This window comes from Nycticebus coucang, chromosome 9 (assembly GCF_027406575.1).
Source record: "Nycticebus coucang isolate mNycCou1 chromosome 9, mNycCou1.pri, whole genome shotgun sequence".
Lineage (NCBI taxonomy): Eukaryota > Metazoa > Chordata > Mammalia > Primates > Lorisidae > Nycticebus > Nycticebus coucang.
This window is the reverse complement of record NC_069788.1, coordinates 26353975-26366462: the sequence shown is the minus strand read 5'-3', so window position 1 is coordinate 26366462 and position 12488 is coordinate 26353975. Positions and strand designations below refer to the sequence as shown.

At 39.7% G+C, this 12488-nt stretch overlaps 1 protein-coding gene across 1 annotated transcript in view; it reads left to right on the top strand.

Moving 5' to 3' along the window:
* The window catches only part of LRRC1 (leucine rich repeat containing 1), a 157282-nt gene that overhangs the window by 53191 nt on the left and 91603 nt on the right, over window positions 1–12488 (top strand). The window lies entirely within an intron of this gene.

The window sequence follows — 12488 nt, the reverse complement described above, 5'->3', positions numbered from 1 at the left end:
TGCCATTTTCAATAGATCAGTCAACTTCTAGATACTTAACCAAAACCAAACCAAACACAAAAACTTCATACCACAATTTTTAGAAGATTTTCTGAAAGTAAATTCTGATTCCCAGAGTTAGGAGAGTTGACTAGAGAATCATTTAACCTGGCCTGCTCATTTTAGAACATGACATTGAGGGCTGGCAGCATGGTTATTTGTTCAATGCTGGGCGAGGGGTCACCTGCCCTGCGGAAGGGTTGGCGTCTCTTGTCTGTGGCTTAGCTGGTTGGTCTGTTCTTGCTCTGCTTGCAGTTTAGACATCTTCTGTTATTTTAATGGACATGTATCTATAATCAGGGTGGTAGTGGTTTTGTCCACTTCAGTTTGTGTAGTATACTCGTGAGTTTATTTTGATTTCCAGATTTCCTGATCACAATGATTTCTTTTTATTGAATATTCTAATAGGGTATCTTGTTGATATCCTTATGGGATATCCAGATACCTTTCACTTTCAGACGGGCACCTTGGTTTAACCTTGGGTTTTATAATACCCTTAGAACTCTCCCTGAGTGTGCTGGTACCATTACTTTTTACAGCATATTTAATTTATTAAGTTAAAGTGACAGTTCCCACTTTAGTCCTGTCTAGTGATGAAATTCATTTCCTTTAACGACCCTGGCAGAATTTCCCCAAGATAGGCCAAAATACAGTCTGAATTAATTATAGATAATTATAGATAATTAAAAGGATAATTCTTTTATTTCTCTCTCTTATAAACCTGTTTTCTGTTTTACTCTTGCTTCCTACAAAAATCTGTAAGTTTCTTCTTAGTAAACCTTTGGTCAGTATATTCAATCTGACAGCTTCACTGAAACCCCAGGTCCTAGACAGAATGTTCTTTTGTGGATCCTTGTTGTAACACAGCAGTGATAATCTGTACTTGACTGAAAACGTGGTCAAGAAAAGTGATTCCCTCTTCCTCCTCAACTTTTAACAGCTTTTAAATGGCTGTCATCTAGTACATCCCATAAATTAGAAACTGTCCTTTGGCCAACCCATGTTATGTTCTTGATACAGTTGTCTGCTTTTATTTTTCAAGAAAATTATTTCTTACCTTGAAGGTACTGGAAAAAGTGAAGGAACTTTTTACTTTCTTTTTTTTTTTTGCTTGTTTTAGGAGTGTCTTCTTTGGTTGCAGGGAACGCAGACCTGTTTAAGTCAAGTGGATTTGAATGTAAAGCTGGGAACAGAACTGACATTCCAAAAGCATTGGTAGCAGGCTTGTGTTTGATTCTGGCTTGGGGGTTTCATGGCGTCTTTGGTTTGTGAGTGCTCCATTCTTCCCTCCTCACTGACCCATGCTCTTAGAACTGCCTTATGGTGGCTTCTCTGTATGCACATTTTTGACTTTTACCCCAGCCATAGCATTAGTGTGCCAGTGGCACCTTTCCTTTTCCTTTCCCCTTTCCTTTCCTTTTTTTCCTTCTTTCTTCCTCCCTTCCTCCCTTCCCTTCCCTTTCCCTTTCTCCTTTCCTTTCCCTTTCCCATTCCTTTTCTCTTTCCCTTTTTTTCTTCTTTCTTCCTCCCTTCCTTTCCCTTCCTCCCTCCCCTCCTTCCCCTTCCTTCCTTCATCTTACTCTGTCGCCCGTGCTAGAGTGCCATGGGCTCCACTTATCTCACAGCAACCTCAAACTCCTTGACTCAAGCAATGCTCCTGCCGCAGCCTCCTGAGTAGCTGGGACTACAGTTGCCTGCCACCCTGCACAGCTAATTTTTCTATTTTTAGTAGAGATGGGGTCTGGCTCTTGCTCAGGCTGGTCTCAAACTCCTGACTTCAAGTGATCTGCCCGCCTCAGCCTCCCAGAGTGCGAGGATTATCAGCATGAGCTGCTGTGCCTGGCCTCCACTGACAAATTTCTAAGTGAGGAATGGTTGGCCCAGCTTGTCTTTTTATGCCCACTATTAAGATGTAGGCTTCAGGTCTCTGACCACCCAGGGGGTGGTGGCAACCAGTACAAAGCATGGCCTAAACCCTCTGCACATAAGTTGCAGATAAACTACTTCCATTACACCGAATATGGGGCCTGGCCTGGCCAGAATTACCTCTACAGTGATCCTGTGTAGTGCTAGGGTATACATGATCGAAATGACTCTCTTGTCTTAGCATTTATCTCAGTTATAAAGAATGAGTAGCTGTTAACTATGCAAGGAGGCAGTGACTTTGTAAAATGGTCAATGAAATCACAAAATATGCAGAAATAAAATGGCAATTTTGGAACTGGCATTAGAAAGGAAAAATAAGCAGAGGTCCAGAAATACTAATACTTAAGAAAGCAGTATGGACTTTAGCTATTTGGAAAAAGGGAAAACAGAGCTTGAGAGTCCTCGGTCCTCTTAGTAACTCGAATGGGATGCTCTGTGGAAAGTAAGTGTGGTCAGCTGCCAGTTCTACGAGTTCCTACACAAGCTGTCTCTTTTCAAACATTCATAGCTAAAAGGGCCCTATCCCTTTTCCCATGTGTCCGTTTTTGCCTTTCAGCATGTTGGTAAAAGAAGTTTTCACTGAAGTCAGTGTCAGGATACAAAATGTCTTGGCTCCTGGCAATCCCTACCCTCCTCTTCTTTTTCTTGTTTTCAACCTTCCCTTCTGCAAGTTTTGTGAAGGATCCTTCAGATCTTTACCTTCTTAGCTGGCTCTTTTAGAAATGAAAGGGGAGCAGTAAACCGTCCTCTTCCCCTATTGGTGGAGCCTGTCTCTGGCTCAGTAGCAGAAGGGGAGGGACAGAGGGGAAGAGGGGAAGACACAGTGGAGGGTAGTGGCTTCAGGGCTTTCTTTGATGTTGTTTAAAAAAACACACATACAACAACTACACAGATGTCAAGAGCAGAAGAAGGTCACTGTTTACTGTAACCAACAGAAGCAGAGGTTTGGGCCATTTCCATGTCAGGCAGATTTCACTGTGCTTCCCCTCTTAGTTTTTGGCAGATAAAATCACATTAATGTGAATTTCCTAGGCAGCTGAGGTAAATAGAAGTCACAAAGCCTGCAGCTGGAGAGGCAGTGTGAGAACCCTCCTTTGTGGAGATGCAGGGCTGGTGCCAGGAGGCTGTTTGGGCCTCTGGTCTTCCAGGTTGCCCACTCTGATCAGTGACCGTTCCTTTGGGTCCCTGCCCAACCTCTTGGTTTGCAGCAGATTATGAGCTGGGATGGCCACTGTCAGGATAGGACCTTCGCTAGTTCCTCAGTTCTTGATTTTCCACAACTCATTGCTTTAACCTTAGAGGAAGAAGGGATAGGGTGTTTGGTATTTGGTATTCACTCAAGTCTGTCTGGTTAATTCTTGTCACACTTGAACGTGCAAGGATTTTGTTAAAATGCAGATTCTGTTGCAGTTGGTTTGGAGTGTGTCTTGAGAATCTGCATTGCTAAGCCGCCCCAAGGGGTTGCCAACTCTGCCAGTCTACTGACCACACACCGAGAAGCAAGATTGAGTTGTCACTACCCACAAGCCTCCTGCTAGCTTTCCTGCAGCAATTTCATGTGGAAGGAGGGAGATCTTCAGGCTATTCCTGGTTAGACAGTAGGATGCTAAAGCTGACAGCCCAAGGTTACTTTGATTTCAGGAGCAAAATTAGACCTTTGCTGATGTGTCCATGTTCAAGTGAGGGAAAAAAGGATATGTTTGGTGTTTCTCTCCAACAAAGTTGGTCAATGAAGGGAGAAGTTTTTACAGGCTCAACTCGCCCAGCAAGAATGGCCAAGACTGAAATACTAAGATTTGTGGTTTTGTTTTCTGATATTTCAGGCACAAAGTCAAGGGAATGTATGCCATGTTAGCAAACAGAAGAGTGAGTTTTGGGAGAAAGAGGGCTACACTTATGGATTACCTAGGTTGTGAGGATTTTTTCTGAGGTACAAGTAGAGAGGTTTGGGAGGAGCACAGTATGTGTGGTTTCATCTCCAGAATGGATGGGCTTGGCAGAGGAGATGGGGGTCAGAGCCCTGGCTCTGCCACCGGCACTCGGTTGGCTGTGGACCGGCCCCTTTTGACACTGCCAGGCCTCGTGTTGAGAGTGAGTGGGACAAGGTCTTGCTTCCTTTGCAAGCCCAGGGAGAGTTGAGAGTGACACACTTCCTATGTCCTCGCTTGTTGGGTTATTCTTTCTTTTTGAACAGGCAATTGGTTAAAATATATGCGGGGGGAAAAGGGAACTAGGAGTTTTCCCTCAACATAGGTTAAATGTTGATGGGAGTAAACAAAATTGCTTCAATAAGCTGCTAACATTTTTTCTACAAAAAGCATTTGGGCTTAGAATTAAGTTCTAAGTGCCTAGACATTACATCTGTTTGAGGAAGATTACCTCTGATTGTGTGAGAAGAGGTATTACCCCATAGTAGGATCTCGCTATCCAAGAATCTAGGGCAGACTTTCTTAATGCATCATGACTCCTGCCCCAAGGGTTAGTAATTTGGATTTTATAGTCGATGCTGTAATTTGACTTACATCACAGTACTATGTCATTATCTATTTAGTTCAGTTTTCCCCAAAGCATAAGGCATAACACCATCAAGCACTGCTGGAGATGATGGTAAGTGGGACATGTATTGCAAATCACTGGTTTTAATATTGACTTATGGTGAAACATCCCCCCCCCATTTTATCTTTTTTGGATTGCTTCTGTAAAATTTGAGACCACTGTATTATATAGCCGTTATATTTCTCTTTTTTATCTAGTGGTGATAAAAGCTTTGAATTCATGTTAGTGATTTAAAACAATTTGCTTCCTTTAAAAATAATACTTATTTAAGAAGTCAGTTTAAAAGAATGAGGCAAATAATAAAGAATAGAGGGGTTATACCAATGGCACAAATTGTGAGGTGGCTGGCCTAGGGATGGCGGAAGTTAAGGGAGCACTGATTAGCACTAGCATACCATGCTAAAGAAATTGTGAGTTGATTTGTCTTATGGGTAAACAGGACCACATGTAGAAAGAACATGGCCAGAGACCACATGCCCCCATTAATCATTTTGTAGACTTGAGTTAAAAGTAAGGTAGTTTTTGTACAAATCATTACTAGCACCAAGACAACATTTCAGAGTGTGTGGACTTAATGCATGGGTTGTTTGTCCTCTGTTCAACCGTGGGATACTGATCAATGTCTATGGTCTTTAGTTGTGGTTTTGTTGAATGAAGTTTAAAACCTACCTTGAAGCCTGCTGAAATGACAGCATCAAATCTTGGTATTCTGAATATGCCCTGAAAAAAGCCCTTTTTGGCAAGCAATAAATCTAGTATGCCTAAAAGCCCTAATTAGTTATGAACAATTAGCTTTTTTATTTTTTGTAATAACTACATACACCCACATCAGAAGTGTGGCAGACACCAGGTTTCACCCATGCAGACTGCAGACTTGCCACAGTCAAGCCGTTGTTCTTGCTTGCTACCTAAATTGGGCCCAAGTTTAGCACTCTGTTTAGCAAACTTCTGCAGTAGCTGGACTTAAGCACTCTGTTTAGCAAACTTCTGCAGTAGCTGGACTTAATACATTCCAATAGTAGAGTTTCCTTGTCCCTATCTCTGTTCACATATTACAGGAGACATCCAGCAAAGGGAAGTGTGCCACTACTCACTCTACATTATGGTTGGACAAATGGACAGGATTCAATCCAGAGCTTACTTTCTCTCCTTTGAAAGTCTTCTGCTTTCCTATCATGAGCCTTCTCTGTGTCCTTTTACCTTCTCTTTTATTAGGAAGGATTAATATGGAAAAAAATGTAATTGCCTTCTATTCACATTTATTTATTTATTTATTTCAGACAGAGTCTCACTGTAGCGTTGCAACTCACAGCGACCTCAAACTCTTAGGCTTAAGTGATTCTCTTGCCTCAGCCTCCTGAGTAGCTGGGACTACAGGCGCCCGCCACAACGCCTGGCTACTTTTTGTTGTTGTTGTTGTTGTTGTAGTTGTCATTGTTGTTGAGCAGGCCCGGGCCAAGTTTGACCCCACCAGCCCTGGTGCATGTGGCCAGCGCCCTAACCACTGAGTTACGGGCACTGAGCCTTATTCACATCTTAAATTCCAGATTATAGTAATTATTTTTAAAGTGGAAGAAGAAAGGAATTGGGCTTCTGTCATGTTTCTAATCGCCTGTCCATTCTTTGAAGAGTTTAAATGAACATTATTTAAAATGTACAAATGTATAGAAACCATTTTAGACACTGAAGAAATTGTGATGAACTTTACAAATGAGCATATTTTACAGTTTTTTTCTTGCTTTTTCTTGTCACTAACTAGTCCTTTTTCGTTCCACCTAGGAAGGTCTTTCTGTGCTGCCTATTTTCCCCCTGCTTTGCCAGAACGTTTGTCTGGGAGAGAAAACTGTAGGCCTTTGCTTAAAGTTACTGTCTTTATTCTGTTAAATGGTTGAATAGTCCATTATCAGAAAAGTTGAAACTGTGGTGATTTGGTTGTAGGTTTATGTAACTTCCTCTCTCTCTCTTTTTTTTTTTTTAATATTAGCAGGTCTGTGATAGATTTCAGTTTGAGAGCAACACCTCTGAATAGATTTTTTTAGGTTAACAGGCTCTTCATTCAGTTACAGGTTCTCAAAATGTCATGTCTGTTGCAAGTAGCTTCTTCTCTCTATCCTGTGTTAACTCAATTCATTCACTCAGTCTGTACATGCTATGCCTTCTGTTAGATCCTGAATTTTCCAAAAGAATGAAGAGTTTACACCTGACAGGCCAAGTTGTGGAAGCAAAAATAATTGCAGTGTTTTGTCCTGAAATAAAATGAAACCCCAACTATGGGATGACAATTTCTGCTCATATTTTAATTTGGCAGTATCTCTGGATGTTTGGTTGATAGTGTCTAGCCCTAAAAGTGATTGAGAAGGAGCAGCCACATTGCTTGTTTCATTTTGATTTTCAGGTCACCTGTTTTGTCATGTGAATCTGGCTTGAGCCAAGTGGTGCTGAGCCTTCAGGCAGCTGAAGGCTGGATGACATCTTTTTGTCAGGATGGTGACAGCAACATGCTCCCATCACTGCAAACAGTGTTCTCTGCTTATTAAGCTAAAAAAGGCAAATCTTGGAAAGGGACTGAAGGGCCCAGAGGGAAAGAAGAACAGTAATAAGAACTGCATTTGGAGGGTTAAATATAGAAGTTATCTTACATTTAGATTAGGTGTATAAGGGTTGAATAAGTCCTCAATGTAACAAAAGATATCTGCTTAAAGTCAATAATGAAAATGATTTTGGATTCTTTTTGGTTTGTCAAAGCCTTTGCTTGCAGTTAACTGTAGCTCATGATAATAATGATTTTGTTTTACTTCAACACTAATTGAGCACCTACTAAGTATAAGACTCTGTTGAAAACCAAAGAAGACTGAGTCTTTTTCATCAACATATTTATTGGGTCCCTACTAAGTACCAAGTATGAGGCTAAATATATCGTATGTATTATCTCACTTAATCCTGAAACCATCTCCAGGAAATAAGCTTGCATCTTCTTTTTACACATGAGAAAATTGAGTTTTAGGTTAAAAACTTTTTCTTTGGTTGTATGACTTTTGTGTAGAAGAAGTCTTGTTTGTTGGTCTTGTTTGTTGAACTCTAAAATAATAATTCTGCCTCCTCAGTTCAAAAATTAAAATCCTACTACTGAGAAATAATAATAATGATGAATGTTTTTGTGTATTTTATTTATCTTTTTTTCCTTTTCATTATCTGTTTTATAAAATTGAGACCAGTCGACAAATAGATATTTATGTCTTGCTTGTATTCACTTAACATAGGTTATAAACGTTTCCCGTGCCATTGTTTGCACTTCTTTTTTTTTTTTTGTAGAGACAGAGTCTCACTTTATGGCCCTCGGTAGAGTGCCGTGGCCTCACACAGCTCACAGCAACCTCCAACTCCTGGGCTGAAGCGATTCTCTTGCCTCAGCCTCCCGAGTAGCTGGGACTACAGGCGCCCACCACAACGCCCAGCTATTTTTTGGTTGCAGTTCATCCGGGGCCGGGTTTGAACCTGCCACCCTCGGTATATGGGGCCGGCGCCTTACCGACTGAGCCACAGGCGCCGCCCTTGTTTGCACTTCTTAACCCTTGAGTTTTTTTTTACAAAGGCAGATAAATCAATAACTGTTGCCTTTTCATCTTTCTAGAGAAAATATGAACAGATCTGTAACTATAATACCACAGGAAGTGATAGTTTCAAAAGTAAGGTTCGTGTAGTATTGATCACTGACAAAACGGGAATTTCCAGAAGGTTGCGATAAGTTAAAAGCCAGCCAGGCAGAGTGAAGAAAGAGGTGAGTAAGCAGTTCAGAAGTCTCTACCTGATTTAGGATTCTTGTGTTGAAATAAGTGAGGGAGGTGTGGTTATATACCCTAGGGCCATGTAGCTGCCGAGGTGTGCAGGAAAAGAATGTGGGCAGAAAGCAGCAGGCCGGGCATGAAGTGCAGCTTGTTTTAGGGTCCTCTGAAGCAATCAGTTCTTTATTTACCTACCATGTTTTGTTTGTGAAAGTGCTTGGTGAAAGTACCCTGTATGTACAGTAACAGTTGATGTCCTAAAGTATTTAACCTTGTTGTTCAACCTTTGTTTTATGTTGTCACAGGATGTTAAATAATAGGCTTTCCATTCAGCAAGGCTGATGAGTGCTGGGTTAAGATGAACAAGTGAGTCTGAGCAAATTAGACAAAACTGGGAGGACTGAATGCTGAAAACTTAACACGCCTCCAACAGGAACAGCAGCCCAGAGCCAGGGGGTGGGGGGAGCCCAGGTAATATCAGGGGGACTGAGGGAGGACTGAGATCTGTGTTTAGAGGCCTAAACTGAGTCAACAGGGCACTGAGTGACTCATTGGCATTCTCTCTGCTCCATCTAACGCAGAATGTGCTACTCTCTGTGGTTTACCTGTGTGCCTGGGTGGGGACTGATGGGACACAGCGTGACAAGGACCTGTGCCAGTTTGAAGTTAGCCGTAAGTTGAGTCAAATGCCATAGAAATATACCTTATCACAATCACAGGGAGCACCTTAGCTTTAAGAAGTGTCCCTTCCCTACCTCATTCCCCTCCTGAAATCCTTGATCTGTTGATTAGTTTGGAAGCTTTGCATGTTGGTGGTTGAAAGAAAAGATAACTATGTTTGCTCTGCTCTCCCCCTCCAGATCTGGGCCTTGCCCTTGGGCTCAGTCTTCAGGTCTGACCAGTTGGAGATGGGGAAGTCTCTTTGCAACTCATTGACATTTTCTAAGCAGATGCTTCCATCTTTGGAGTCTTTTCTCACTGCCAATCAAGTTTATTCTTATATTCAAAATCCTTCTTTATTTCACTAACAACTGTTCTGTCCTTCCTTAGGGATCCAAATGGGAAGACATAAACTCAAATAAAATGTCTTTTTTTTTTTGTAGAGACAGAGTCTCACTGTACCGCCCTTGGGTAGAGTGCCGTGGCGTCACACGGCTCACAGCAACCTCTAACTCTTGGGCTTACGCGATTCTCTTGCCTCAGCCTCCCGATCAAATAAAATGTTTTAAAAAAGGCTGCATATTCCATTGAGGATGGCATAGGAAGCATTGGTGTCTTGGCTAGAGTGTATGTTTCACTAAGAAGGGGACGTAGGGGCTGGAACAGATTTTTAAGAATGAGTTTATTTCTCTTTTTAAAATTTGTACAAATTTATGAGGTACATATGCAATTTTGTTAGATACATAGATTGTGTAATGGTCAAATCGGGGCTTTTAAGGTGTATGCTCATGTAACATACATTGTACCCATTAACTGATTTCTCTTCATTCAACCCTTCCAACCCCCTATCCATTCCTAGTGACCATTGTCCATCATTCTGCTGTCTCCATTCATGTGTGCAAGAACCTTCTAATGAGTGAAAGCATATAATGCTTGATTTTCTGTCCCAGGTTTATTTTACTTAAGGTAATGACCTCTGGTTCCATCCACGATGCTGCAAAGGGCATGATTTCGTTCTTTTTTAGTGGCTGTACAGCATTCCATTGTGTGTGTCTGTATGTATATATCACATTTTCTTTATCTATTTGTCTATTGGATACAATAAATGGATACTTACATTGATTACATTATCTTTGCCATTATAAATAGTGCTATAGTAAATGAACATGTGTAGCAAAATTTTTGATATATAAATTTCCTTTGGGTAGACACCCAGAAATGGGATTGCTGGATAATAATTCCTTTGAGAACTCTTCATAGTGTTTTCCATAAGGGTTGGGTTATACTCATTTACATTCTTATCAATAGTGTATAAGAGTTCCCTTTTCTTCAGATCCTCACCAACACCTGTTAGTTTTTGTCTTTTTAATAATAGTCAGTCTGACTAGAGAAAGATGATGATTTCAGTAACTTGCATTTCTCTGGTGATTAGTGATGTCGAGCATTTTTCATATACTTGTTGGTCACATGTAAATGGATATGTAAAATGTCCATTCATATCCTTTGCCCACTTTTTAATGGCATTTTTATTGTTGTTGTGTTGATTGAGTTTCTTGCATATTCTGAATATTAGTGCCCTGTCAGATGCATAGTTGGCCAGTATTTTCTCCCAGGTTTCCACTCTGTTGATTAGTTCTTTTACTGGACAGAAACTTGAAGTTTCATTTGTCTATTTTTGTTTTGCCTGTGCTTCAAGGTCTTAGTTATAAACAGTTTTTGAAGACTAATGTCCAGGAGAGTTTTCCCTAGGTTTTCTTCTAGTATTTTTATAGTTTTAGTTCTTAAATTTAAGTCTTTAATCCACCTTAAGTTCATTTTTGTGTATGGTGAGATATGGCAGTCCAGTTATTCTGCATATGGCAATCCACTTTTCCCAACACCATTTATTGAAAACGGTGTCTTTTCCCTAGTTGCACGCTCTTATTGGCTTTGTCAAGATCAGTTGGCTGTAAATATGTGGCTTTATTTATGGGTTCTCTATTCTGTTCCATTGATCTAGGTTTGCATTTTTATACTAGTACCATACTTTTTTGGTTACTGTATAATTTGAAGTTAGGTAATGTGATTCCTCCAGCTTTGTTCTTTTTGCTTAGGAATTTTGGCTATTGGGGCTTCTTTTTTTTTTTAGTCTTATATGAATTTTAGGATTGTTTAATTCTATGAAAAATGATGTTGGTATTTTGATAGGAATTGCATTGAATCTATAGATTGCTTTGGGCAGTGTGGTATTTGTATTAATTCTTCTGATCCATGAGTGTGGGGTGTTTTTCTATTTGTTGACATCTACGGTTTCTTTCATAAGTGTTTTATAGTGTTTTCTGTAGAGATTTTTCATTTTCTTGGTTAAATTTATTCCTACATATTTTATTTTTTTGTAGCTATTGTAAACAGGATTGCCTTGTAGATTTCATTCTCAGCTATTAGTGGTTCTCATTATCAGTGTATAGAAATGTTATTGATTTTGTATCCTGTGACCTTTACTAAGTTATAAAATCTAGAGTTTTGGGCTGTAATCTTTCGGTTTTTGTAGATAGAAGATCTACAAAATCATCCATAAACAGGGATATTTGATGTCTTTTCTCTGATGTGGATGACTTTTAATTTTTTTGTCTTGCTTAATTGCTCTGGCTGGGATTTCCAGTATTGTATAGAATAGGAGAGGTGAATATGGGCATCCTTGTCTTGTTCATGTTCTTAAACCAATTCAGTCTGGTGTTAGCTGTGGGTATGTTGTTTATGGCTTTTATTATTTTGAGGTGTGTTTCTTCTATGCCAAGTTTGTTGAGGGTTTTTATCATGAAGGGATTTTGAATTTTATCAAATGCTTTTTCTGTGTCTATTGAGATGGACATATGACTTTTGTCCTTGATTCTGTTGTGTGGTTTACTCTATTTATTGATTTGCATATGTTTATTCTGCTTATTGATTTGCATATGTTGAACCATCTTTGCATCCTTGCTGTAAAACCCACTTTATCATGGTGTATTATCTTTTTGATGTGCTGTTGGATTAGATTTGCTAATATTTTGTTGAAGATTTTTTTGTATGTGTTCCACAGGGATATTTGGATATTCGTAGTTTTCTTTTTTTGTTGTGTCCTTGTTTGGTTTTGATATCAAGGTGATACTGGCCTTGTACAGTGAGTCAGCAAGAATTCCCTCCTTGAATTTTTGGGAACAGTCTCTGGAAGACAGGTATTCATCTTTTTTGTACATATGATAGAATTTGGCTGTGAATGCATCTGGTCCTGGACTTTTCTTCATTAGATTTTTAAAATTACTGATTTAATCTTAGTATGCATCATTGACCTATTTCTTTTTGGTTCAATCTTGGGAGGTTGTGTGTTTCTAGGAATTTATCCATTTCCTCTAGGTTTTCTGCTTTATGAGCATATAGTTGTTCATAATAGTCTCTGATCTCTTATATCTCTGTGATATCAGTTTTAATGTCCTCTTTTTCATTTTTTTATTTGGGTTTTGGGTTTTTTTTCTTTTTTTGGCTAGTTTAGCTAGTGTTTTATTGATT